Here is a 24,365-nt window from a genome sequence, read left to right on the forward strand (position 1 = left end):
TCTCTGGTTTTCTCGGTAAGCAGTAGTCGATGAACAATTCACTTCCTGAACCTCTTTGCGTGCCATGTCCTTGCGACAAGCACTTTGTGTTCTCTGTTAGCTCTCAGTAACATTCCTTGATTTGCTCGCTGCATAGGCCCTCAGCTGGCATACTTGTATATGTGCGCATGCTTGATAGGACGTATGTTTTAGGCTGGATTGTGTGAGCTTCAGGCGCAAGGCATTTGATTAGTCTTTAAGCAGGTCCACTTGCACTGCCCTTTGCACCTGTTCTCCCAGTCCCTACAAAGGTGAGCAAGCAGCTGTTTCTGTAGTGTAGTGGTTATCACGTTCGCCTCACACGCGAAAGGTCCCCGGTTCGAGACCGGGCAGAAACACTCTCTGCTGGCATTTTACACAAAATAGTTTTTTTCCCCTTTTGTCACACACAAATGTAAAGTATGAACTTATTTGCGTTCCCATGGAAATAGCATATGCTCTCAAGAGCTTGAGAAATACACTGGGAAGGCAAGCATCCTCACATGTATTCTGTATATGGGGCCAATAAAAAAATGCACGCGCTTGCATTTTGTGTATGTAATGTTGCAGAGCACAGAGAGGATTTATTTTCCCTACTGCTGGGTATTTGGGTCTCTGGGATCACAGTTGGGTCCGCTCCGTCCTCTGAAATGGTCCATATTAGTTACATAGGTTAGTGTACCAAAGAAATAATACATTTTCATATACAGCTTCTTCATTTCTGTGTTCTGAGGGATTACCAGTTGTAAGAAATGCACTTGCCGGTACAGTGATTCCCTGGCTTTCTCTGGCCCGAGAAAGCTTTTCCTCTGAAGTGGGAACAGAAGTTGGACTGCTTCTGCTGAACTTCCTGAAAGCAGAGCTGGCGGGAGGAGGGACTTTTTGAGTGCTGGGAAAATTTGAGCTGGAAATTTGCATCGGCTGGACAGAGATTGCTTGGAGCAGCCAAAATATAATAACGGCCATGGCGCTCAAGTAAAGCAGAAAGCTTTTAGTATACACCTTTTGCACTCTTGTCAACGAAGCTGGGCTCTGTGAATGCTCACCCTACGCAAGAAAAGAGAACAGACTTTGCTGGTGACCTAAATATATCTCGCCTGATCGAGCACGATCGAGCTCTGAGTGAGCAGCTGTGCAATGGTCATCTTTACCAAAGGGGAGATGCTGCTTTTTCCAGTGTCACGCCCATGCTCTCAGGGCTGGAGGGAGGAGGGCTGCTTTTTGTTTTTACAGGCAAAAGGAAAGGCCCAGCCCTCAGAGCTTCTGCCAATGCAGATCCCAGCAGGTGCAAAATAAAGGCTCTCCCCCACCTTGCCAGCTGCAGATTGATCAGAAGACTGCTAGTCTAGTGTGTTGGGCCACTTTCTCTCTTCTGTGTATCGTCCCCTCTTATTACATAAACAGCATAAGAGGAATAAAGGAAGGAAGGAAGGAAGGAAGGAACAGTGTATCGCAAGCACCTTCCACCCTGATGTCAATGGGCCACCAACCTTCGGGATGAGGAGGAGACCTGTGAAGACAGTCAGAGCGTGCCGACTGGGGCATTCATTTGGCTCATACACCGACAAGGCTTTCAGCGGCAGGAACAAACTTCAGGAATAGGCATTCTTGGCCTCGAATCCTAAGGGGGGTGCAAACGCTTAGGACAATTCCGTCAAATGCTCAAAGGACCGTGGCTCGTTGGTCTAGGGGTATGATTCTCGCTTTGGGTGCGAGAGGTCCCGGACGAGCCCAATCAAGGTGGTTAACTTGAGCTCCTTTTTTTTGTTTTTTCAATGTTATTTTCATTGGACAGACTCTCTGGTTTTCTCGGTAAGCAGTAGTCGATGAACAATTCACTTCCTGAACCTCTTTGCGTGCCATGTCCTTGCGACAAGCACTTTGTGTTCTCTGTTAGCTCTCAGTAACATTCCTTGATTTGCTTGTGAGTTTTGGCCGTCCGATCTCAAAGTGGAAATATGTCCTTCCCTCTGTACGCTGCATAGGCCCTCAGCTGGCATACTTGTATATGTGCGCATGCTTGATAGGACGTATGTTTTAGGCTGGATTGTGTGAGCTTCAGGCGCAAGGCATTTGATTAGTCTTTAAGCAGGTCCACTTGCACTGCCCTTTGCACCTGTTCTCCCAGTCCCTACAAAGGTGAGCAAGCAGCTGTTTCTGTAGTGTAGTGGTTATCACGTTCGCCCCACACGCGAAAGGTCCCCGGTTCGAGACCGGGCAGAAACACTCTCTGCTGGCATTTTACACAAAATAGTTTTTTTCCCCTTTTGTCACACACAAATGTAAAGTATGAACTTATTTGCGTTCCCATGGAAATAGCATATGCTCTCAAGAGCTTGAGAAATACACTGGGAAGGCAAGCATCCTCACATGTATTCTGTATATGGGGCCAATAAAAAAATGCACGCGCTTGCATTTTGTGTATGTAATGTTGCAGAGCACAGAGAGGATTTATTTTCCCTACTGCTGGGTATTTGGGTCTCTGGGATCACAGTTGGGTCCGCTCCGTCCTCTGAAATGGTCCATATTAGTTACATAGGTTAGTGTACCAAAGAAATAATACATTTTCATATACAGCTTCTTCATTTCTGTGTTCTGAGGGATTACCAGTTGTAAGAAATGCACTTGCCGGTACAGTGATTCCCTGGCTTTCTCTGGCCCGAGAAAGCTTTTCCTCTGAAGTGGGAACAGAAGTTGGACTGCTTCTGCTGAACTTCCTGAAAGCAGAGCTGGCGGGAGGAGGGACTTTTTGAGTGCTGGGAAAATTTGAGCTGGAAATTTGCATCGGCTGGACAGAGATTGCTTGGAGCAGCCAAAATATAATAACGGCCATGGCGCTCAAGTAAAGCAGAAAGCTTTTAGTATACACCTTTTGCACTCTTGTCAACGAAGCTGGGCTCTGTGAATGCTCACCCTACGCAAGAAAAGAGAACAGACTTTGCTGGTGACCTAAATATATCTCGCCTGATCGAGCACGATCGAGCTCTGAGTGAGCAGCTGTGCAATGGTCATCTTTACCAAAGGGGAGATGCTGCTTTTTCCAGTGTCACGCCCATGCTCTCAGGGCTGGAGGGAGGAGGGCTGCTTTTTGTTTTTACAGGCAAAAGGAAAGGCCCAGCCCTCAGAGCTTCTGCCAATGCAGATCCCAGCAGGTGCAAAATAAAGGCTCTCCCCCACCTTGCCAGCTGCAGATTGATCAGAAGACTGCTAGTCTAGTGTGTTGGGCCACTTTCTCTCTTCTGTGTATCGTCCCCTCTTATTACATAAACAGCATAAGAGGAATAAAGGAAGGAAGGAAGGAAGGAAGGAACAGTGTATCGCAAGCACCTTCCACCCTGATGTCAATGGGCCACCAACCTTCGGGATGAGGAGGAGACCTGTGAAGACAGTCAGAGCGTGCCGACTGGGGCATTCATTTGGCTCATACACCGACAAGGCTTTCAGCGGCAGGAACAAACTTCAGGAATAGGCATTCTTGGCCTCGAATCCTAAGGGGGGTGCAAACGCTGAGGACAATTCCGTCAAATGCTCAAAGGACCGTGGCTCGTTGGTCTAGGGGTATGATTCTCGCTTTGGGTGCGAGAGGTCCCGGGTCCAAATCCCGGACGAGCCCAATCAAGGTGGTTAACTTGAGCTCCTTTTTTTTGTTTTTTCAATGTTATTTTCATTGGACAGACTCTCTGGTTTTCTCGGTAAGCAGTAGTCGATGAACAATTCACTTCCTGAACCTCTTTGCGTGCCATGTCCTTGCGACAAGCACTTTGTGTTCTCTGTTAGCTCTCAGTAACATTCCTTGATTTGCTTGTGAGTTTTGGCCGTCCGATCTCAAAGTGGAAATATGTCCTTCCCTCTGTACGCTGCATAGGCCCTCAGCTGGCATACTTGTATATGTGCGCATGCTTGATAGGACGTATGTTTTAGGCTGGATTGTGTGAGCTTCAGGCGCAAGGCATTTGATTAGTCTTTAAGCAGGTCCACTTGCACTGCCCTTTGCACCTGTTCTCCCAGTCCCTACAAAGGTGAGCAAGCAGCTGTTTCTGTAGTGTAGTGGTTATCACGTTCGCCTCACATGCGAAAGGTCCCTGGTTCGAGACCGGGCAGAAACACTCTCTGCTGGCATTTTACACAAAATAGTTTTTTTCCCCTTTTGTCACACACAAATGTAAAGTATGAACTTATTTGCGTTCCCATGGAAATAGCATATGCTCTCAAGAGCTTGAGAAATACACTGGGAAGGCAAGCATCCTCACATGTATTCTGTATATGGGGCCAATAAAAAAATGCACGCGCTTGCATTTTGTGTATGTAATGTTGCAGAGCACAGAGAGGATTTATTTTCCCTACTGCTGGGTATTTGGGTCTCTGGGATCACAGTTGGGTCCGCTCCGTCCTCTGAAATGGTCCATATTAGTTACATAGGTTAGTGTACCAAAGAAATAATACATTTTCATATACAGCTTCTTCATTTCTGTGTTCTGAGGGATTACCAGTTGTAAGAAATGCACTTGCCGGTACAGTGATTCCCTGGCTTTCTCTGGCCCGAGAAAGCTTTTCCTCTGAAGTGGGAACAGAAGTTGGACTGCTTCTGCTGAACTTCCTGAAAGCAGAGCTGGCGGGAGGAGGGACTTTTTGAGTGCCGGGAAAATTTGAGCTGGAAATTTGCATCGGCTGGACAGAGATTGCTTGGAGCAGCCAAAATATAATAACGGCCATGGCGCTCAAGTAAAGCAGAAAGCTTTTAGTATACACCTTTTGCACTCTTGTCAACGAAGCTGGGCTCTGTGAATGCTCACCCTACGCAAGAAAAGAGAACAGACTTTGCTGGTGACCTAAATATATCTCGCCTGATCGAGCACGATCGAGCTCTGAGTGAGCAGCTGTGCAATGGTCATCTTTACCAAAGGGGAGATGCTGCTTTTTCCAGTGTCACGCCCATGCTCTCAGGGCTGGAGGGAGGAGGGCTGCTTTTTGTTTTTACAGGCAAAAGGAAAGGCCCAGCCCTCAGAGCTTCTGCCAATGCAGATCCCAGCAGGTGCAAAATAAAGGCTCTCCCCCACCTTGCCAGCTGCAGATTGATCAGAAGACTGCTAGTCTAGTGTGTTGGGCCACTTTCTCTCTTCTGTGTATCGTCCCCTCTTATTACATAAACAGCATAAGAGGAATAAAGGAAGGAAGGAAGGAAGGAAGGAACAGTGTATCGCAAGCACCTTCCACCCTGATGTCAATGGGCCACCAACCTTCGGGATGAGGAGGAGACCTGTGAAGACAGTCAGAGCGTGCCGACTGGGGCATTCATTTGGCTCATACACCGACAAGGCTTTCAGCGGCAGGAACAAACTTCAGGAATAGGCATTCTTGGCCTCGAATCCTAAGGGGGGTGCAAACGCTGAGGACAATTCCGTCAAATGCTCAAAGGACCGTGGCTCGTTGGTCTAGGGGTATGATTCTCGCTTTGGGTGCGAGAGGTCCCGGACGAGCCCAATCAAGGTGGTTAACTTGAGCTCCTTTTTTTTGTTTTTTCAATGTTATTTTCATTGGACAGACTCTCTGGTTTTCTCGGTAAGCAGTAGTCGATGAACAATTCACTTCCTGAACCTCTTTGCGTGCCATGTCCTTGCGACAAGCACTTTGTGTTCTCTGTTAGCTCTCAGTAACATTCCTTGATTTGCTTGTGAGTTTTGGCCGTCCGATCTCAAAGTGGAAATATGTCCTTCCCTCTGTACGCTGCATAGGCCCTCAGCTGGCATACTTGTATATGTGCGCATGCTTGATAGGACGTATGTTTTAGGCTGGATTGTGTGAGCTTCAGGCGCAAGGCATTTGATTAGTCTTTAAGCAGGTCCACTTGCACTGCCCTTTGCACCTGTTCTCCCAGTCCCTACAAAGGTGAGCAAGCAGCTGTTTCTGTAGTGTAGTGGTTATCACGTTCGCCCCACACGCGAAAGGTCCCCGGTTCGAGACCGGGCAGAAACACTCTCTGCTGGCATTTTACACAAAATAGTTTTTTTCCCCTTTTGTCACACACAAATGTAAAGTATGAACTTATTTGCGTTCCCATGGAAATAGCATATGCTCTCAAGAGCTTGAGAAATACACTGGGAAGGCAAGCATCCTCACATGTATTCTGTATATGGGGCCAATAAAAAAATGCACGCGCTTGCATTTTGTGTATGTAATGTTGCAGAGCACAGAGAGGATTTATTTTCCCTACTGCTGGGTATTTGGGTCTCTGGGATCACAGTTGGGTCCGCTCCGTCCTCTGAAATGGTCCATATTAGTTACATAGGTTAGTGTACCAAAGAAATAATACATTTTCATATACAGCTTCTTCATTTCTGTGTTCTGAGGGATTACCAGTTGTAAGAAATGCACTTGCCGGTACAGTGATTCCCTGGCTTTCTCTGGCCCGAGAAAGCTTTTCCTCTGAAGTGGGAACAGAAGTTGGACTGCTTCTGCTGAACTTCCTGAAAGCAGAGCTGGCGGGAGGAGGGACTTTTTGAGTGCTGGGAAAATTTGAGCTGGAAATTTGCATCGGCTGGACAGAGATTGCTTGGAGCAGCCAAAATATAATAACGGCCATGGCGCTCAAGTAAAGCAGAAAGCTTTTAGTATACACCTTTTGCACTCTTGTCAACGAAGCTGGGCTCTGTGAATGCTCACCCTACGCAAGAAAAGAGAACAGACTTTGCTGGTGACCTAAATATATCTCGCCTGATCGAGCACGATCGAGCTCTGAGTGAGCAGCTGTGCAATGGTCATCTTTACCAAAGGGGAGATGCTGCTTTTTCCAGTGTCACGCCCATGCTCTCAGGGCTGGAGGGAGGAGGGCTGCTTTTTGTTTTTACAGGCAAAAGGAAAGGCCCAGCCCTCAGAGCTTCTGCCAATGCAGATCCCAGCAGGTGCAAAATAAAGGCTCTCCCCCACCTTGCCAGCTGCAGATTGATCAGAAGACTGCTAGTCTAGTGTGTTGGGCCACTTTCTCTCTTCTGTGTATCGTCCCCTCTTATTACATAAACAGCATAAGAGGAATAAAGGAAGGAAGGAAGGAAGGAAGGAACAGTGTATCGCAAGCACCTTCCACCCTGATGTCAATGGGCCACCAACCTTCGGGATGAGGAGGAGACCTGTGAAGACAGTCAGAGCGTGCCGACTGGGGCATTCATTTGGCTCATACACCGACAAGGCTTTCAGCGGCAGGAACAAACTTCAGGAATAGGCATTCTTGGCCTCGAATCCTAAGGGGGGTGCAAACGCTGAGGACAATTCCGTCAAATGCTCAAAGGACCGTGGCTCGTTGGTCTAGGGGTATGATTCTCGCTTTGGGTGCGAGAGGTCCCGGGTCCAAATCCCGGACGAGCCCAATCAAGGTGGTTAACTTGAGCTCCTTTTTTTTGTTTTTTCAATGTTATTTTCATTGGACAGACTCTCTGGTTTTCTCGGTAAGCAGTAGTCGATGAACAATTCACTTCCTGAACCTCTTTGCGTGCCATGTCCTTGCGACAAGCACTTTGTGTTCTCTGTTAGCTCTCAGTAACATTCCTTGATTTGCTTGTGAGTTTTGGCCGTCCGATCTCAAAGTGGAAATATGTCCTTCCCTCTGTACGCTGCATAGGCCCTCAGCTGGCATACTTGTATATGTGCGCATGCTTGATAGGACGTATGTTTTAGGCTGGATTGTGTGAGCTTCAGGCGCAAGGCATTTGATTAGTCTTTAAGCAGGTCCACTTGCACTGCCCTTTGCACCTGTTCTCCCAGTCCCTACAAAGGTGAGCAAGCAGCTGTTTCTGTAGTGTAGTGGTTATCACGTTCGCCTCACATGCGAAAGGTCCCTGGTTCGAGACCGGGCAGAAACACTCTCTGCTGGCATTTTACACAAAATAGTTTTTTTCCCCTTTTGTCACACACAAATGTAAAGTATGAACTTATTTGCGTTCCCATGGAAATAGCATATGCTCTCAAGAGCTTGAGAAATACACTGGGAAGGCAAGCATCCTCACATGTATTCTGTATATGGGGCCAATAAAAAAATGCACGCGCTTGCATTTTGTGTATGTAATGTTGCAGAGCACAGAGAGGATTTATTTTCCCTACTGCTGGGTATTTGGGTCTCTGGGATCACAGTTGGGTCCGCTCCGTCCTCTGAAATGGTCCATATTAGTTACATAGGTTAGTGTACCAAAGAAATAATACATTTTCATATACAGCTTCTTCATTTCTGTGTTCTGAGGGATTACCAGTTGTAAGAAATGCACTTGCCGGTACAGTGATTCCCTGGCTTTCTCTGGCCCGAGAAAGCTTTTCCTCTGAAGTGGGAACAGAAGTTGGACTGCTTCTGCTGAACTTCCTGAAAGCAGAGCTGGCGGGAGGAGGGACTTTTTGAGTGCTGGGAAAATTTGAGCTGGAAATTTGCATCGGCTGGACAGAGATTGCTTGGAGCAGCCAAAATATAATAACGGCCATGGCGCTCAAGTAAAGCAGAAAGCTTTTAGTATACACCTTTTGCACTCTTGTCAACGAAGCTGGGCTCTGTGAATGCTCACCCTACGCAAGAAAAGAGAACAGACTTTGCTGGTGACCTAAATATATCTCGCCTGATCGAGCACGATCGAGCTCTGAGTGAGCAGCTGTGCAATGGTCATCTTAACCAAAGGGGAGATGCTGCTTTTTCCAGTGTCACGCCCATGCTCTCAGGGCTGGAGGGAGGAGGGCTGCTTTTTGTTTTTACAGGCAAAAGGAAAGGCCCAGCCCTCAGAGCTTCTGCCAATGCAGATCCCAGCAGGTGCAAAATAAAGGCTCTCCCCCACCTTGCCAGCTGCAGATTGATCAGAAGACTGCTAGTCTAGTGTGTTGGGCCACTTTCTCTCTTCTGTGTATCGTCCCCTCTTATTACATAAACAGCATAAGAGGAATAAAGGAAGGAAGGAAGGAAGGAAGGAACAGTGTATCGCAAGCACCTTCCACCCTGATGTCAATGGGCCACCAACCTTCGGGATGAGGAGGAGACCTGTGAAGACAGTCAGAGCGTGCCGACTGGGGCATTCATTTGGCTCATACACCGACAAGGCTTTCAGCGGCAGGAACAAACTTCAGGAATAGGCATTCTTGGCCTCGAATCCTAAGGGGGGTGCAAACGCTGAGGACAATTCCGTCAAATGCTCAAAGGACCGTGGCTCGTTGGTCTAGGGGTATGATTCTCGCTTTGGGTGCGAGAGGTCCCGGGTCCAAATCCCGGACGAGCCCAATCAAGGTGGTTAACTTGAGCTCCTTTTTTTTGTTTTTTCAATGTTATTTTCATTGGACAGACTCTCTGGTTTTCTCGGTAAGCAGTAGTCGATGAACAATTCACTTCCTGAACCTCTTTGCGTGCCATGTCCTTGCGACAAGCACTTTGTGTTCTCTGTTAGCTCTCAGTAACATTCCTTGATTTGCTTGTGAGTTTTGGCCGTCCGATCTCAAAGTGGAAATATGTCCTTCCCTCTGTACGCTGCATAGGCCCTCAGCTGGCATACTTGTATATGTGCGCATGCTTGATAGGACGTATGTTTTAGGCTGGATTGTGTGAGCTTCAGGCGCAAGGCATTTGATTAGTCTTTAAGCAGGTCCACTTGCACTGCCCTTTGCACCTGTTCTCCCAGTCCCTACAAAGGTGAGCAAGCAGCTGTTTCTGTAGTGTAGTGGTTATCACGTTCGCCTCACATGCGAAAGGTCCCTGGTTCGAGACCGGGCAGAAACACTCTCTGCTGGCATTTTACACAAAATAGTTTTTTTCCCCTTTTGTCACACACAAATGTAAAGTATGAACTTATTTGCGTTCCCATGGAAATAGCATATGCTCTCAAGAGCTTGAGAAATACACTGGGAAGGCAAGCATCCTCACATGTATTCTGTATATGGGGCCAATAAAAAAATGCACGCGCTTGCATTTTGTGTATGTAATGTTGCAGAGCACAGAGAGGATTTATTTTCCCTACTGCTGGGTATTTGGGTCTCTGGGATCACAGTTGGGTCCGCTCCGTCCTCTGAAATGGTCCATATTAGTTACATAGGTTAGTGTACCAAAGAAATAATACATTTTCATATACAGCTTCTTCATTTCTGTGTTCTGAGGGATTACCAGTTGTAAGAAATGCACTTGCCGGTACAGTGATTCCCTGGCTTTCTCTGGCCCGAGAAAGCTTTTCCTCTGAAGTGGGAACAGAAGTTGGACTGCTTCTGCTGAACTTCCTGAAAGCAGAGCTGGCGGGAGGAGGGACTTTTTGAGTGCTGGGAAAATTTGAGCTGGAAATTTGCATCGGCTGGACAGAGATTGCTTGGAGCAGCCAAAATATAATAACGGCCATGGCGCTCAAGTAAAGCAGAAAGCTTTTAGTATACACCTTTTGCACTCTTGTCAACGAAGCTGGGCTCTGTGAATGCTCACCCTACGCAAGAAAAGAGAACAGACTTTGCTGGTGACCTAAATATATCTCGCCTGATCGAGCACGATCGAGCTCTGAGTGAGCAGCTGTGCAATGGTCATCTTAACCAAAGGGGAGATGCTGCTTTTTCCAGTGTCACGCCCATGCTCTCAGGGCTGGAGGGAGGAGGGCTGCTTTTTGTTTTTACAGGCAAAAGGAAAGGCCCAGCCCTCAGAGCTTCTGCCAATGCAGATCCCAGCAGGTGCAAAATAAAGGCTCTCCCCCACCTTGCCAGCTGCAGATTGATCAGAAGACTGCTAGTCTAGTGTGTTGGGCCACTTTCTCTCTTCTGTGTATCGTCCCCTCTTATTACATAAACAGCATAAGAGGAATAAAGGAAGGAAGGAAGGAAGGAAGGAACAGTGTATCGCAAGCACCTTCCACCCTGATGTCAATGGGCCACCAACCTTCGGGATGAGGAGGAGACCTGTGAAGACAGTCAGAGCGTGCCGACTGGGGCATTCATTTGGCTCATACACCGACAAGGCTTTCAGCGGCAGGAACAAACTTCAGGAATAGGCATTCTTGGCCTCGAATCCTAAGGGGGGTGCAAACGCTGAGGACAATTCCGTCAAATGCTCAAAGGACCGTGGCTCGTTGGTCTAGGGGTATGATTCTCGCTTTGGGTGCGAGAGGTCCCGGGTTCAAATCCCGGACGAGCCCAATCAAGGTGGTTAACTTGAGCTCCTTTTTTTTGTTTTTTCAATGTTATTTTCATTGGACAGACTCTCTGGTTTTCTCGGTAAGCAGTAGTCGATGAACAATTCACTTCCTGAACCTCTTTGCGTGCCATGTCCTTGCGACAAGCACTTTGTGTTCTCTGTTAGCTCTCAGTAACATTCCTTGATTTGCTTGTGAGTTTTGGCCGTCCGATCTCAAAGTGGAAATATGTCCTTCCCTCTGTACGCTGCATAGGCCCTCAGCTGGCATACTTGTATATGTGCGCATGCTTGATAGGACGTATGTTTTAGGCTGGATTGTGTGAGCTTCAGGCTCAAGGCATTTGATTAGTCTTTAAGCAGGTCCACTTGCACTGCCCTTTGCACCTGTTCTCCCAGTCCCTACAAAGGTGAGCACGCAGCTGTTTCTGTAGTGTAGTGGTTATCACGTTCGCCTCACACGCGAAAAGTCCCCGGTTCGAGACCGGGCAGAAACACTCTCTGCTGGCATTTTACACAAAATAGTTTTTTTCCCCTTTTGTCACACACAAATGTAAAGTATGAACTTATTTGCGTTCCCATGGAAATAGCATATGCTCTCAAGAGCTTGAGAAATACACTGGGAAGGCAAGCATCCTCACATGTATTCTGTATATGGGGCCAATAAAAAAATGCACGCGCTTGCATTTTGTGTATGTAATGTTGCAGAGCACAGAGAGGATTTATTTTCCCTACTGCTGGGTATTTGGGTCTCTGGGATCACAGTTGGGTCCGCTCCGTCCTCTGAAATGGTCCATATTAGTTACATAGGTTAGTGTACCAAAGAAATAATACATTTTCATATACAGCTTCTTCATTTCTGTGTTCTGAGGGATTACCAGTTGTAAGAAATGCACTTGCCGGTACAGTGATTCCCTGGCTTTCTCTGGCCCGAGAAAGCTTTTCCTCTGAAGTGGGAACAGAAGTTGGACTGCTTCTGCTGAACTTCCTGAAAGCAGAGCTGGCGGGAGGAGGGACTTTTTGAGTGCCGGGAAAATTTGAGCTGGAAATTTGCATCGGCTGGACAGAGATTGCTTGGAGCAGCCAAAATATAATAACGGCCATGGCGCTCAAGTAAAGCAGAAAGCTTTTAGTATACACCTTTTGCACTCTTGTCAACGAAGCTGGGCTCTGTGAATGCTCACCCTACGCAAGAAAAGAGAACAGACTTTGCTGGTGACCTAAATATATCTCGCCTGATCGAGCACGATCGAGCTCTGAGTGAGCAGCTGTGCAATGGTCATCTTTACCAAAGGGGAGATGCTGCTTTTTCCAGTGTCACGCCCATGCTCTCAGGGCTGGAGGGAGGAGGGCTGCTTTTTGTTTTTACAGGCAAAAGGAAAGGCCCAGCCCTCAGAGCTTCTGCCAATGCAGATCCCAGCAGGTGCAAAATAAAGGCTCTCCCCCACCTTGCCAGCTGCAGATTGATCAGAAGACTGCTAGTCTAGTGTGTTGGGCCACTTTCTCTCTTCTGTGTATCGTCCCCTCTTATTACATAAACAGCATAAGAGGAATAAAGGAAGGAAGGAAGGAAGGAAGGAACAGTGTATCGCAAGCACCTTCCACCCTGATGTCAATGGGCCACCAACCTTCGGGATGAGGAGGAGACCTGTGAAGACAGTCAGAGCGTGCCGACTGGGGCATTCATTTGGCTCATACACCGACAAGGCTTTCAGCGGCAGGAACAAACTTCAGGAATAGGCATTCTTGGCCTCGAATCCTAAGGGGGGTGCAAACGCTGAGGACAATTCCGTCAAATGCTCAAAGGACCGTGGCTCGTTGGTCTAGGGGTATGATTCTCGCTTTGGGTGCGAGAGGTCCCGGACGAGCCCAATCAAGGTGGTTAACTTGAGCTCCTTTTTTTTGTTTTTTCAATGTTATTTTCATTGGACAGACTCTCTGGTTTTCTCGGTAAGCAGTAGTCGATGAACAATTCACTTCCTGAACCTCTTTGCGTGCCATGTCCTTGCGACAAGCACTTTGTGTTCTCTGTTAGCTCTCAGTAACATTCCTTGATTTGCTTGTGAGTTTTGGCCGTCCGATCTCAAAGTGGAAATATGTCCTTCCCTCTGTACGCTGCATAGGCCCTCAGCTGGCATACTTGTATATGTGCGCATGCTTGATAGGACGTATGTTTTAGGCTGGATTGTGTGAGCTTCAGGCGCAAGGCATTTGATTAGTCTTTAAGCAGGTCCACTTGCACTGCCCTTTGCACCTGTTCTCCCAGTCCCTACAAAGGTGAGCAAGCAGCTGTTTCTGTAGTGTAGTGGTTATCACGTTCGCCCCACACGCGAAAGGTCCCCGGTTCGAGACCGGGCAGAAACACTCTCTGCTGGCATCTTACACAAAATAGTTTTTTTCCCCTTTTGTCACACACAAATGTAAAGTATGAACTTATTTGCGTTCCCATGGAAATAGCATATGCTCTCAAGAGCTTGAGAAATACACTGGGAAGGCAAGCATCCTCACATGTATTCTGTATATGGGGCCAATAAAAAAATGCACGCGCTTGCATTTTGTGTATGTAATGTTGCAGAGCACAGAGAGGATTTATTTTCCCTACTGCTGGGTATTTGGGTCTCTGGGATCACAGTTGGGTCCGCTCCGTCCTCTGAAATGGTCCATATTAGTTACATAGGTTAGTGTACCAAAGAAATAATACATTTTCATATACAGCTTCTTCATTTCTGTGTTCTGAGGGATTACCAGTTGTAAGAAATGCACTTGCCGGTACAGTGATTCCCTGGCTTTCTCTGGCCCGAGAAAGCTTTTCCTCTGAAGTGGGAACAGAAGTTGGACTGCTTCTGCTGAACTTCCTGAAAGCAGAGCTGGCGGGAGGAGGGACTTTTTGAGTGCTGGGAAAATTTGAGCTGGAAATTTGCATCGGCTGGACAGAGATTGCTTGGAGCAGCCAAAATATAATAACGGCCATGGCGCTCAAGTAAAGCAGAAAGCTTTTAGTATACACCTTTTGCACTCTTGTCAACGAAGCTGGGCTCTGTGAATGCTCACCCTACGCAAGAAAAGAGAACAGACTTTGCTGGTGACCTAAATATATCTCGCCTGATCGAGCACGATCGAGCTCTGAGTGAGCAGCTGTGCAATGGTCATCTTTACCAAAGGGGAGATGCTGCTTTTTCCAGTGTCACGCCCATGCTCTCAGGGCTGGAGGGAGGAGGGCTGCTTTTTGTTTTTACAGGCAAAAGGAAAGGCCCAGCCCTCAGAGCTTCTGCCAATGCAGATCCCAGCAGGTGCAAAATAAAGGCTCTCCCCCACCTTGCCAGCTGCAGATTGATCAGAAGACTGCTAGTCTAGTGTGTTGGGCCACTTTCTCTCTTCTGTGTATCGTCCCCTCTTATTACATAAACAGCATAAGAGGAATAAAGGAAGGAAGGAAGGAAGGAAGGAACAGTGTATCGCAAGCACCTTCCACCCTGATGTCAATGGGCCACCAACCTTCGGGATGAGGAGGAGACCTGTGAAGACAGTCAGAGCGTGCCGACTGGGGCATTCATTTGGCTCATACACCGACAAGGCTTTCAGCGGCAGGAACAAACTTCAGGAATAGGCATTCTTGGCCTCGAATCCTAAGGGGGGTGCAAACGCTGAGGACAATTCCGTCAAATGCTCAAAGGACCGTGGCTCGTTGGTCTAGGGGTATGATTCTCGCTTTGGGTGCGAGAGGTCCCGGGTCCAAATCCCGGACGAGCCCAATCAAGGTGGTTAACTTGAGCTCCTTTTTTTTGTTTTTTCAATGTTATTTTCATTGGACAGACTCTCTGGTTTTCTCGGTAAGCAGTAGTCGATGAACAATTCACTTCCTGAACCTCTTTGCGTGCCATGTCCTTGCGACAAGCACTTTGTGTTCTCTGTTAGCTCTCAGTAACATTCCTTGATTTGCTTGTGAGTTTTGGCCGTCCGATCTCAAAGTGGAAATATGTCCTTCCCTCTGTACGCTGCATAGGCCCTCAGCTGGCATACTTGTATATGTGCGCATGCTTGATAGGACGTATGTTTTAGGCTGGATTGTGTGAGCTTCAGGCGCAAGGCATTTGATTAGTCTTTAAGCAGGTCCACTTGCACTGCCCTTTGCACCTGTTCTCCCAGTCCCTACAAAGGTGAGCAAGCAGCTGTTTCTGTAGTGTAGTGGTTATCACGTTCGCCTCACATGCGAAAGGTCCCTGGTTCGAGACCGGGCAGAAACACTCTCTGCTGGCATTTTACACAAAATAGTTTTTTTCCCCTTTTGTCACACACAAATGTAAAGTATGAACTTATTTGCGTTCCCATGGAAATAGCATATGCTCTCAAGAGCTTGAGAAATACACTGGGAAGGCAAGCATCCTCACATGTATTCTGTATATGGGGCCAATAAAAAAATGCACGCGCTTGCATTTTGTGTATGTAATGTTGCAGAGCACAGAGAGGATTTATTTTCCCTACTGCTGGGTATTTGGGTCTCTGGGATCACAGTTGGGTCCGCTCCGTCCTCTGAAATGGTCCATATTAGTTACATAGGTTAGTGTACCAAAGAAATAATACATTTTCATATACAGCTTCTTCATTTCTGTGTTCTGAGGGATTACCAGTTGTAAGAAATGCACTTGCCGGTACAGTGATTCCCTGGCTTTCTCTGGCCCGAGAAAGCTTTTCCTCTGAAGTGGGAACAGAAGTTGGACTGCTTCTGCTGAACTTCCTGAAAGCAGAGCTGGCGGGAGGAGGGACTTTTTGAGTGCTGGGAAAATTTGAGCTGGAAATTTGCATCGGCTGGACAGAGATTGCTTGGAGCAGCCAAAATATAATAACGGCCATGGCGCTCAAGTAAAGCAGAAAGCTTTTAGTATACACCTTTTGCACTCTTGTCAACGAAGCTGGGCTCTGTGAATGCTCACCCTACGCAAGAAAAGAGAACAGACTTTGCTGGTGACCTAAATATATCTCGCCTGATCGAGCACGATCGAGCTCTGAGTGAGCAGCTGTGCAATGGTCATCTTAACCAAAGGGGAGATGCTGCTTTTTCCAGTGTCACGCCCATGCTCTCAGGGCTGGAGGGAGGAGGGCTGCTTTTTGTTTTTACAGGCAAAAGGAAAGGCCCAGCCCTCAGAGCTTCTGCCAATGCAGATCCCAGCAGGTGCAAAATAAAGGCTCTCCCCCACCTTGCCAGCTGCAGATTGATCAGAAGACTGCTAGTCTAGTGTGTTGGGCCACTTTCTCTCTTCTGTGTATCGTCCCCTCTTATTACATAAACAGCATAAGAGGAATAAAGGAAGGAAGGAAGGAAGGAAGGAACAGTGTATCGCAAGCACCTTCCACCCTGATGTCAATGGGCCACCAACCTTCGGGATGAGGAGGAGACCTGTGAAGACAGTCAGAGCGTGCCGACTGGGGCATTCATTTGGCTCATACACCGACAAGGCTTTCAGCGGCAGGAACAAACTTCAGGAATAGGCATTCTTGGCCTCGAATCCTAAGGGGGGTGCAAACGCTGAGGACAATTCCGTCAAATGCTCAAAGGACCGTGGCTCGTTGGTCTAGGGGTATGATTCTCGCTTTGGGTGCGAGAGGTCCCGGGTTCAAATCCCGGACTAGCCCAATCAAGGTGGTTAACTTGAGCTCCTTTTTTTTGTTTTTTCAATGTTATTTTCATTGGACAGACTCTCTGGTTTTCTCGGTAAGCAGTAGTCGATGAACAATTCACTTCCTGAACCTCTTTGCGTGCCATGTCCTTGCGACAAGCACTTTGTGTTCTCTGTTAGCTCTCAGTAACATTCCTTGATTTGCTTGTGAGTTTTGGCCGTCCGATCTCAAAGTGGAAATATGTCCTTCCCTCTGTACGCTGCATAGGCCCTCAGCTGGCATACTTGTATATGTGCGCATGCTTGATAGGACGTATGTTTTAGGCTGGATTGTGTGAGCTTCAGGCTCAAGGCATTTGATTAGTCTTTAAGCAGGTCCACTTGCACTGCCCTTTGCACCTGTTCTCCCAGTCCCTACAAAGGTGAGCAAGCAGCTGTTTCTGTAGTGTAGTGGTTATCACGTTCGCCTCACACGCGAAAAGTCCCCGGTTCGAGACCGGGCAGAAACACTCTCTGCTGGCATTTTACACAAAATAGTTTTTTTCCCCTTTTGTCACACACAAATGTAAAGTATGAACTTATTTGCGTTCCCATGGAAATAGCATATGCTCTCAAGAGCTTGAGAAATACACTGGGAAGGCAAGCATCCTCACATGTATTCTGTATATGGGGCCAATAAAAAAATGCACGCGCTTGCATTTTGTGTATGTAATGTTGCAGAGCACAGAGAGGATTTATTTTCCCTACTGCTGGGTATTTGGGTCTCTGGGATCACAGTTGGGTCCGCTCCGTCCTCTGAAATGGTCCATATTAGTTACATAGGTTAGTGTACCAAAGAAATAATACATTTTCATATACAGCTTCTTCATTTCTGTGTTCTGAGGGATTACCAGTTGTAAGAAATGCACTTGCCGGTACAGTGATTCCCTGGCTTTCTCTGGCCCGAGAAAGCTTTTCCTCTGAAGTGGGAACAGAAGTTGGACTGCTTCTGCTGAACTTCCTGAAAGCAGAGCTGGCGGGAGGAGGGACTTTTTGAGTGCCGGGAAAATTTGAGCTGGAAATTTGCATCGGCTGGACAGAGATTGCTTGGAGCAGCCAAAATATAATAACGGCCATGGCGCTCAAGTAAAGCAGAAAGCTTTTAGTATACACCTTTTGCACTCTTGTCAACGAAGCTGGGCTCTGTGAATGCTCACCCTACGCAAGAAAAGAGAACAGACTTTGCTGGTGACCTAAATATATCTCGCCTGATCGAGCACGATCGAGCTCTGAGTGAGCAGCTGTGCAATGGTCATCTTTACCAAAGGGGAGATGCTGCTTTTTCCAGTGTCACGCCCATGCTCTCAGGGCTGGAGGGAGGAGGGCTGCTTTTTGTTTTTACAGGCAAAAGGAAAGGCCCAGCCCTCAGAGCTTCTGCCAATGCAGATCCCAGCAGGTGCAAAATAAAGGCTCTCCCCCACCTTGCCAGCTGCAGATTGATCAGAAGACTGCTAGTCTAGTGTGTTGGGCCACTTTCTCTCTTCTGTGTATCGTCCCCTCTTATTACATAAACAGCATAAGAGGAATAAAGGAAGGAAGGAAGGAAGGAAGGAACAGTGTATCGCAAGCACCTTCCACCCTGATGTCAATGGGCCACCAACCTTCGGGATGAGGAGGAGACCTGTGAAGACAGTCAGAGCGTGCCGACTGGGGCATTCATTTGGCTCATACACCGACAAGGCTTTCAGCGGCAGGAACAAACTTCAGGAATAGGCATTCTTGGCCTCGAATCCTAAGGGGGGTGCAAACGCTGAGGACAATTCCGTCAAATGCTCAAAGGACCGTGGCTCGTTGGTCTAGGGGTATGATTCTCGCTTTGGGTGCGAGAGGTCCCGGGTTCAAATCCCGGACGAGCCCAATCAAGGTGGTTAACTTGAGCTCCTTTTTTTTGTTTTTTCAATGTTATTTTCATTGGACAGACTCTCTGGTTTTCTCGGTAAGCAGTAGTCGATGAACAATTCACTTCCTGAACCTCTTTGCGTGCCATGTCCTTGCGACAAGCACTTTGTGTTCTCTGTTAGCTCTCAGTAACATTCCTTGATTTGCTTGTGAGTTTTGGCCGTCCGATCTCAAAGTGGAAATATGTCCTTCCCTCTGTACGCTGCATAGGCCCTCAGCTGGCATACTTGTATATGTGCGCATGCTTGATAGGACGTATGTTTTAGGCTGGATTGTGTGAGCTTCAGGCGCAAGGCATTTGATTAGTCTTTAAGCAGGTCCACTTGCACTGCCCTTTGCACCTGTTCTCCCAGTCCCTACAAAGGTGAGCAAGCAGCTGTTTCTGTAGTGTAGTGGTTATCACGTTCGCCTCACACGCGAAAGGTCCCCGGTTCGAGACCGGGCAGAAACACTCTCTGCTGGCATTTTACACAAAATAGTTTTTTTCCCCTTTTGTCACACACAAATGTAAAGTATGAACTTATTTGCGTTCCCATGGAAATAGCATATGCTCTCAAGAGCTTGAGAAATACACTGGGAAGGCAAGCATCCTCACATGTATTCTGTATATGGGGCCAATAAAAAAATGCACGCGCTTGCATTTTGTGTATGTAATGTTGCAGAGCACAGAGAGGATTTATTTTCCCTACTGCTGGGTATTTGGGTCTCTGGGATCACAGTTGGGTCCGCTCCGTCCTCTGAAATGGTCCATATTAGTTACATAGGTTAGTGTACCAAAGAAATAATACATTTTCATATACAGCTTCTTCATTTCTGTGTTCTGAGGGATTACCAGTTGTAAGAAATGCACTTGCCGGTACAGTGATTCCCTGGCTTTCTCTGGCCCGAGAAAGCTTTTCCTCTGAAGTGGGAACAGAAGTTGGACTGCTTCTGCTGAACTTCCTGAAAGCAGAGCTGGCGGGAGGAGGGACTTTTTGAGTGCTGGGAAAATTTGAGCTGGAAATTTGCATCGGCTGGACAGAGATTGCTTGGAGCAGCCAAAATATAATAACGGCCATGGCGCTCAAGTAAAGCAGAAAGCTTTTAGTATACACCTTTTGCACTCTTGTCAACGAAGCTGGGCTCTGTGAATGCTCACCCTACGCAAGAAAAGAGAACAGACTTTGCTGGTGACCTAAATATATCTCGCCTGATCGAGCACGATCGAGCTCTGAGTGAGCAGCTGTGCAATGGTCATCTTTACCAAAGGGGAGATGCTGCTTTTTCCAGTGTCACGCCCATGCTCTCAGGGCTGGAGGGAGGAGGGCTGCTTTTTGTTTTTACAGGCAAAAGGAAAGGCCCAGCCCTCAGAGCTTCTGCCAATGCAGATCCCAGCAGGTGCAAAATAAAGGCTCTCCCCCACCTTGCCAGCTGCAGATTGATCAGAAGACTGCTAGTCTAGTGTGTTGGGCCACTTTCTCTCTTCTGTGTATCGTCCCCTCTTATTACATAAACAGCATAAGAGGAATAAAGGAAGGAAGGAAGGAAGGAAGGAAGGAAGGAACAGTGTATCGCAAGCACCTTCCACCCTGATGTCAATGGGCCACCAACCTTCGGGATGAGGAGGAGACCTGTGAAGACAGTCAGAGCGTGCCGACTGGGGCATTCATTTGGCTCATACACCGACAAGGCTTTCAGCGGCAGGAACAAACTTCAGGAATAGGCATTCTTGGCCTCGAATCCTAAGGGGGGTGCAAACGCTGAGGACAATTCCGTCAAATGCTCAAAGGACCGTGGCTCGTTGGTCTAGGGGTATGATTCTCGCTTTGGGTGCGAGAGGTCCCGGGTCCAAATCCCGGACGAGCCCAATCAAGGTGGTTAACTTGAGCTCCTTTTTTTTGTTTTTTCAATGTTATTTTCATTGGACAGACTCTCTGGTTTTCTCGGTAAGCAGTAGTCGATGAACAATTCACTTCCTGAACCTCTTTGCGTGCCATGTCCTTGCGACAAGCACTTTGTGTTCTCTGTTAGCTCTCAGTAACATTCCTTGATTTGCTTGTGAGTTTTGGCCGTCCGATCTCAAAGTGGAAATATGTCCTTCCCTCTGTACGCTGCATAGGCCCTCAGCTGGCATACTTGTATATGTGCGCATGCTTGATAGGACGTATGTTTTAGGCTGGATTGTGTGAGCTTCAGGCGCAAGGCATTTGATTAGTCTTTAAGCAGGTCCACTTGCACTGCCCTTTGCACCTGTTCTCCCAGTCCCTACAAAGGTGAGCAAGCAGCTGTTTCTGTAGTGTAGTGGTTATCACGTTCGCCTCACATGCGAAAGGTCCCTGGTTCGAGACCGGGCAGAAACACTCTCTGCTGGCATTTTACACAAAATAGTTTTTTTCCCCTTTTGTCACACACAAATGTAAAGTATGAACTTATTTGCGTTCCCATGGAAATAGCATATGCTCTCAAGAGCTTGAGAAATACACTGGGAAGGCAAGCATCCTCACATGTATTCTGTATATGGGGCCAATAAAAAAATGCACGCGCTTGCATTTTGTGTATGTAATGTTGCAGAGCACAGAGAGGATTTATTTTCCCTACTGCTGGGTATTTGGGTCTCTGGGATCACAGTTGGGTCCGCTCCGTCCTCTGAAATGGTCCATATTAGTTACATAGGTTAGTGTACCAAAGAAATAATACATTTTCATATACAGCTTCTTCATTTCTGTGTTCTGAGGGATTACCAGTTGTAAGAAATGCACTTGCCGGTACAGTGATTCCCTGGCTTTCTCTGGCCCGAGAAAGCTTTTCCTCTGAAGTGGGAACAGAAGTTGGACTGCTTCTGCTGAACTTCCTGAAAGCAGAGCTGGCGGGAGGAGGGACTTTTTGAGTGCTGGGAAAATTTGAGCTGGAAATTTGCATCGGCTGGACAGAGATTGCTTGGAGCAGCCAAAATATAATAACGGCCATGGCGCTCAAGTAAAGCAGAAAGCTTTTAGTATACACCTTTTGCACTCTTGTCAACGAAGCTGGGCTCTGTGAATGCTCACCCCACGCAAGAAAAGAGAACAGACTTTGCTGGTGACCTAAATATATCTCGTCTGATCGAGCCTGATCGAGCACGATCGAGCTCTGAGTGAGCAGCTGTGCAATGGTCATCTTTACCAAAGGGGAGATGCTGCTTTTTCCAGTGTCACGCCCATGCTCTCAGGGCTGGAGGGAGGAGGGCTGCTTTTTGTTTTTACAGGCAAAAGGAAAGGCCCAGCCCTCAGAGCTTCTGCCAATGCAGATCCCAGCAGGTGCAAAATAAAGGCTCTCCCCCACCTTGCCAGCTGCAGATTGATCAGAAGACTGCTAGTCTAGTGTGTTGGGCCACTTTCTCTCTTCTGTGTATCGTCCCCTCTTATTACATAAACAGCATAAGAGGAATAAAGGAAGGAAGGAAGGAAGGAAGGAACAGTGTATCGCAAGCACCTTCCACCCTGATGTCAATGGGCCACCAACCTTCGGGATGAGGAGGAGACCTGTGAAGACAGTCAGAGCGTGCCGACTGGGGCATTCATTTGGCTCATACACCGACAAGGCTTTCAGCGGCAGGAACAAACTTCAGGAATAGGCATTCTTGGCCTCGAATCCTAAGGGGGGTGCAAACGCTGAGGACAATTCCGTCAAATGCTCAAAGGACCGTGGCTCGTTGGTCTAGGGGTATGATTCTCGCTTTGGGTGCGAGAGGTCCCGGGTTCAAATCCCGGACGAGCCCAATCAAGGTGGTTAACTTGAGCTCCTTTTTTTTGTTTTTTCAATGTTATTTTCATTGGACAGACTCTCTGGTTTTCTCGGTAAGCAGTAGTCGATGAACAATTCACTTCCTGAACCTCTTTGCGTGCCATGTCCTTGCGACAAGCACTTTGTGTTCTCTGTTAGCTCTCAGTAACATTCCTTGATTTGCTTGTGAGTTTTGGCCGTCCGATCTCAAAGTGGAAATATGTCCTTCCCTCTGTACGCTGCATAGGCCCTCAGCTGGCATACTTGTATATGTGCGCATGCTTGATAGGACGTATGTTTTAGGCTGGATTGTGTGAGCTTCAGGCGCAAGGCATTTGATTAGTCTTTAAGCAGGTCCACTTGCACTGCCCTTTGCACCTGTTCTCCCAGTCCCTACAAAGGTGAGCAAGCAGCTGTTTCTGTAGTGTAGTGGTTATCACGTTCGCCTCACACGCGAAAGGTCCCCGGTTCGAGACCGGGCAGAAACACTCTCTGCTGGCATTTTACACAAAATAGTTTTTTTCCCCTTTTGTCACACACAAATGTAAAGTATGAACTTATTTGCGTTCCCATGGAAATAGCATATGCTCTCAAGAGCTTGAGAAATACACTGGGAAGGCAAGCATCCTCACATGTATTCTGTATATGGGGCCAATAAAAAAATGCACGCGCTTGCATTTTGTGTATGTAATGTTGCAGAGCACAGAGAGGATTTATTTTCCCTACTGCTGGGTATTTGGGTCTCTGGGATCACAGTTGGGTCCGCTCCGTCCTCTGAAATGGTCCATATTAGTTACATAGGTTAGTGTACCAAAGAAATAATACATTTTCATATACAGCTTCTTCATTTCTGTGTTCTGAGGGATTACCAGTTGTAAGAAATGCACTTGCCGGTACAGTGATTCCCTGGCTTTCTCTGGCCCGAGAAAGCTTTTCCTCTGAAGTGGGAACAGAAGTTGGACTGCTTCTGCTGAACTTCCTGAAAGCAGAGCTGGCGGGAGGAGGGACTTTTTGAGTGCTGGGAAAATTTGAGCTGGAAATTTGCATCGGCTGGACAGAGATTGCTTGGAGCAGCCAAAATATAATAACGGCCATGGCGCTCAAGTAAAGCAGAAAGCTTTTAGTATACACCTTTTGCACTCTTGTCAACGAAGCTGGGCTCTGTGAATGCTCACCCTACGCAAGAAAAGAGAACAGACTTTGCTGGTGACCTAAATATATCTCGCCTGATCGAGCACGATCGAGCTCTGAGTGAGCAGCTGTGCAATGGTCATCTTTACCAAAGGGGAGATGCTGCTTTTTCCAGTGTCACGCCCATGCTCTCAGGGCTGGAGGGAGGAGGGCTGCTTTTTGTTTTTACAGGCAAAAGGAAAGGCCCAGCCCTCAGAGCTTCTGCCAATGCAGATCCCAGCAGGTGCAAAATAAAGGCTCTCCCCCACCTTGCCAGCTGCAGATTGATCAGAAGACTGCTAGTCTAGTGTGTTGGGCCACTTTCTCTCTTCTGTGTATCGTCCCCTCTTATTACATAAACAGCATAAGAGGAATAAAGGAAGGAAGGAAGGAACAGTGTATCGCAAGCACCTTCCACCCTGATGTCAATGGGCCACCAACCTTCGGGATGAGGAGGAGACCTGTGAAGACAGTCAGAGCGTGCCGACTGGGGCATTCATTTGGCTCATACACCGACAAGGCTTTCAGCGGCAGGAACAAACTTCAGGAATAGGCATTCTTGGCCTCGAATCCTAAGGGGGGTGCAAACGCTGAGGACAATTCCGTCAAATGCTCAAAGGACCGTGGCTCGTTGGTCTAGGGGTATGATTCTCGCTTTGGGTGCGACGAGCCCAATCAAGGTGGTTAACTTGAGCTCCTTTTTTTTGTTTTTTCAATGTTATTTTCATTGGACAGACTCTCTGGTTTTCTCGGTAAGCAGTAGTCGA

The 24,365-nt window shown here is 47.5% G+C and overlaps 16 non-coding genes across 16 annotated transcripts; all 16 read left to right on the top strand.

Annotated features, from left to right (window-relative positions):
• The first annotated feature begins 304 nt into the window (after positions 1 to 304).
• Positions 305 to 377, top strand: TRNAV-CAC (transfer RNA valine (anticodon CAC)). The gene has a single exon. It is a non-coding gene; the product is annotated as a tRNA-Val (tRNA).
• A 1,794-nt stretch (positions 378 to 2,171) lies between these two features.
• On the top strand, positions 2,172 to 2,244 carry TRNAV-CAC (transfer RNA valine (anticodon CAC)). The gene has a single exon. It is a non-coding gene; the product is annotated as a tRNA-Val (tRNA).
• Positions 2,245 to 4,051: 1,807 nt separating this feature from the next.
• Positions 4,052 to 4,124, top strand: TRNAV-CAC (transfer RNA valine (anticodon CAC)). Its single transcript has one exon. It is a non-coding gene; the product is annotated as a tRNA-Val (tRNA).
• Positions 4,125 to 5,918: 1,794 nt separating this feature from the next.
• TRNAV-CAC (transfer RNA valine (anticodon CAC)) lies at positions 5,919 to 5,991 on the top strand. Its single transcript has one exon. It is a non-coding gene; the product is annotated as a tRNA-Val (tRNA).
• A 1,807-nt stretch (positions 5,992 to 7,798) lies between these two features.
• On the top strand, positions 7,799 to 7,871 carry TRNAV-CAC (transfer RNA valine (anticodon CAC)). The gene has a single exon. It is a non-coding gene; the product is annotated as a tRNA-Val (tRNA).
• A 1,807-nt stretch (positions 7,872 to 9,678) lies between these two features.
• Positions 9,679 to 9,751, top strand: TRNAV-CAC (transfer RNA valine (anticodon CAC)). Its single transcript has one exon. It is a non-coding gene; the product is annotated as a tRNA-Val (tRNA).
• Positions 9,752 to 11,066: 1,315 nt separating this feature from the next.
• TRNAP-UGG (transfer RNA proline (anticodon UGG)) lies at positions 11,067 to 11,138 on the top strand. The gene has a single exon. It is a non-coding gene; the product is annotated as a tRNA-Pro (tRNA).
• A 420-nt stretch (positions 11,139 to 11,558) lies between these two features.
• TRNAV-CAC (transfer RNA valine (anticodon CAC)) lies at positions 11,559 to 11,631 on the top strand. Its single transcript has one exon. It is a non-coding gene; the product is annotated as a tRNA-Val (tRNA).
• A 1,794-nt stretch (positions 11,632 to 13,425) lies between these two features.
• TRNAV-CAC (transfer RNA valine (anticodon CAC)) lies at positions 13,426 to 13,498 on the top strand. The gene has a single exon. It is a non-coding gene; the product is annotated as a tRNA-Val (tRNA).
• Positions 13,499 to 15,305: 1,807 nt separating this feature from the next.
• Positions 15,306 to 15,378, top strand: TRNAV-CAC (transfer RNA valine (anticodon CAC)). The gene has a single exon. It is a non-coding gene; the product is annotated as a tRNA-Val (tRNA).
• A 1,807-nt stretch (positions 15,379 to 17,185) lies between these two features.
• Positions 17,186 to 17,258, top strand: TRNAV-CAC (transfer RNA valine (anticodon CAC)). Its single transcript has one exon. It is a non-coding gene; the product is annotated as a tRNA-Val (tRNA).
• A 1,315-nt stretch (positions 17,259 to 18,573) lies between these two features.
• TRNAP-UGG (transfer RNA proline (anticodon UGG)) lies at positions 18,574 to 18,645 on the top strand. Its single transcript has one exon. It is a non-coding gene; the product is annotated as a tRNA-Pro (tRNA).
• A 420-nt stretch (positions 18,646 to 19,065) lies between these two features.
• TRNAV-CAC (transfer RNA valine (anticodon CAC)) lies at positions 19,066 to 19,138 on the top strand. The gene has a single exon. It is a non-coding gene; the product is annotated as a tRNA-Val (tRNA).
• A 1,815-nt stretch (positions 19,139 to 20,953) lies between these two features.
• TRNAV-CAC (transfer RNA valine (anticodon CAC)) lies at positions 20,954 to 21,026 on the top strand. Its single transcript has one exon. It is a non-coding gene; the product is annotated as a tRNA-Val (tRNA).
• A 1,325-nt stretch (positions 21,027 to 22,351) lies between these two features.
• Positions 22,352 to 22,423, top strand: TRNAP-UGG (transfer RNA proline (anticodon UGG)). The gene has a single exon. It is a non-coding gene; the product is annotated as a tRNA-Pro (tRNA).
• A 420-nt stretch (positions 22,424 to 22,843) lies between these two features.
• On the top strand, positions 22,844 to 22,916 carry TRNAV-CAC (transfer RNA valine (anticodon CAC)). Its single transcript has one exon. It is a non-coding gene; the product is annotated as a tRNA-Val (tRNA).
• The last annotated feature ends 1,449 nt before the right edge of the window (positions 22,917 to 24,365 follow it).

Source organism: Ambystoma mexicanum, chromosome 2q (assembly GCF_040938575.1).
Source record: "Ambystoma mexicanum isolate Mex_15411 chromosome 2q, UKY_AmexF1_1, whole genome shotgun sequence".
Lineage (NCBI taxonomy): Eukaryota > Metazoa > Chordata > Amphibia > Caudata > Ambystomatidae > Ambystoma > Ambystoma mexicanum.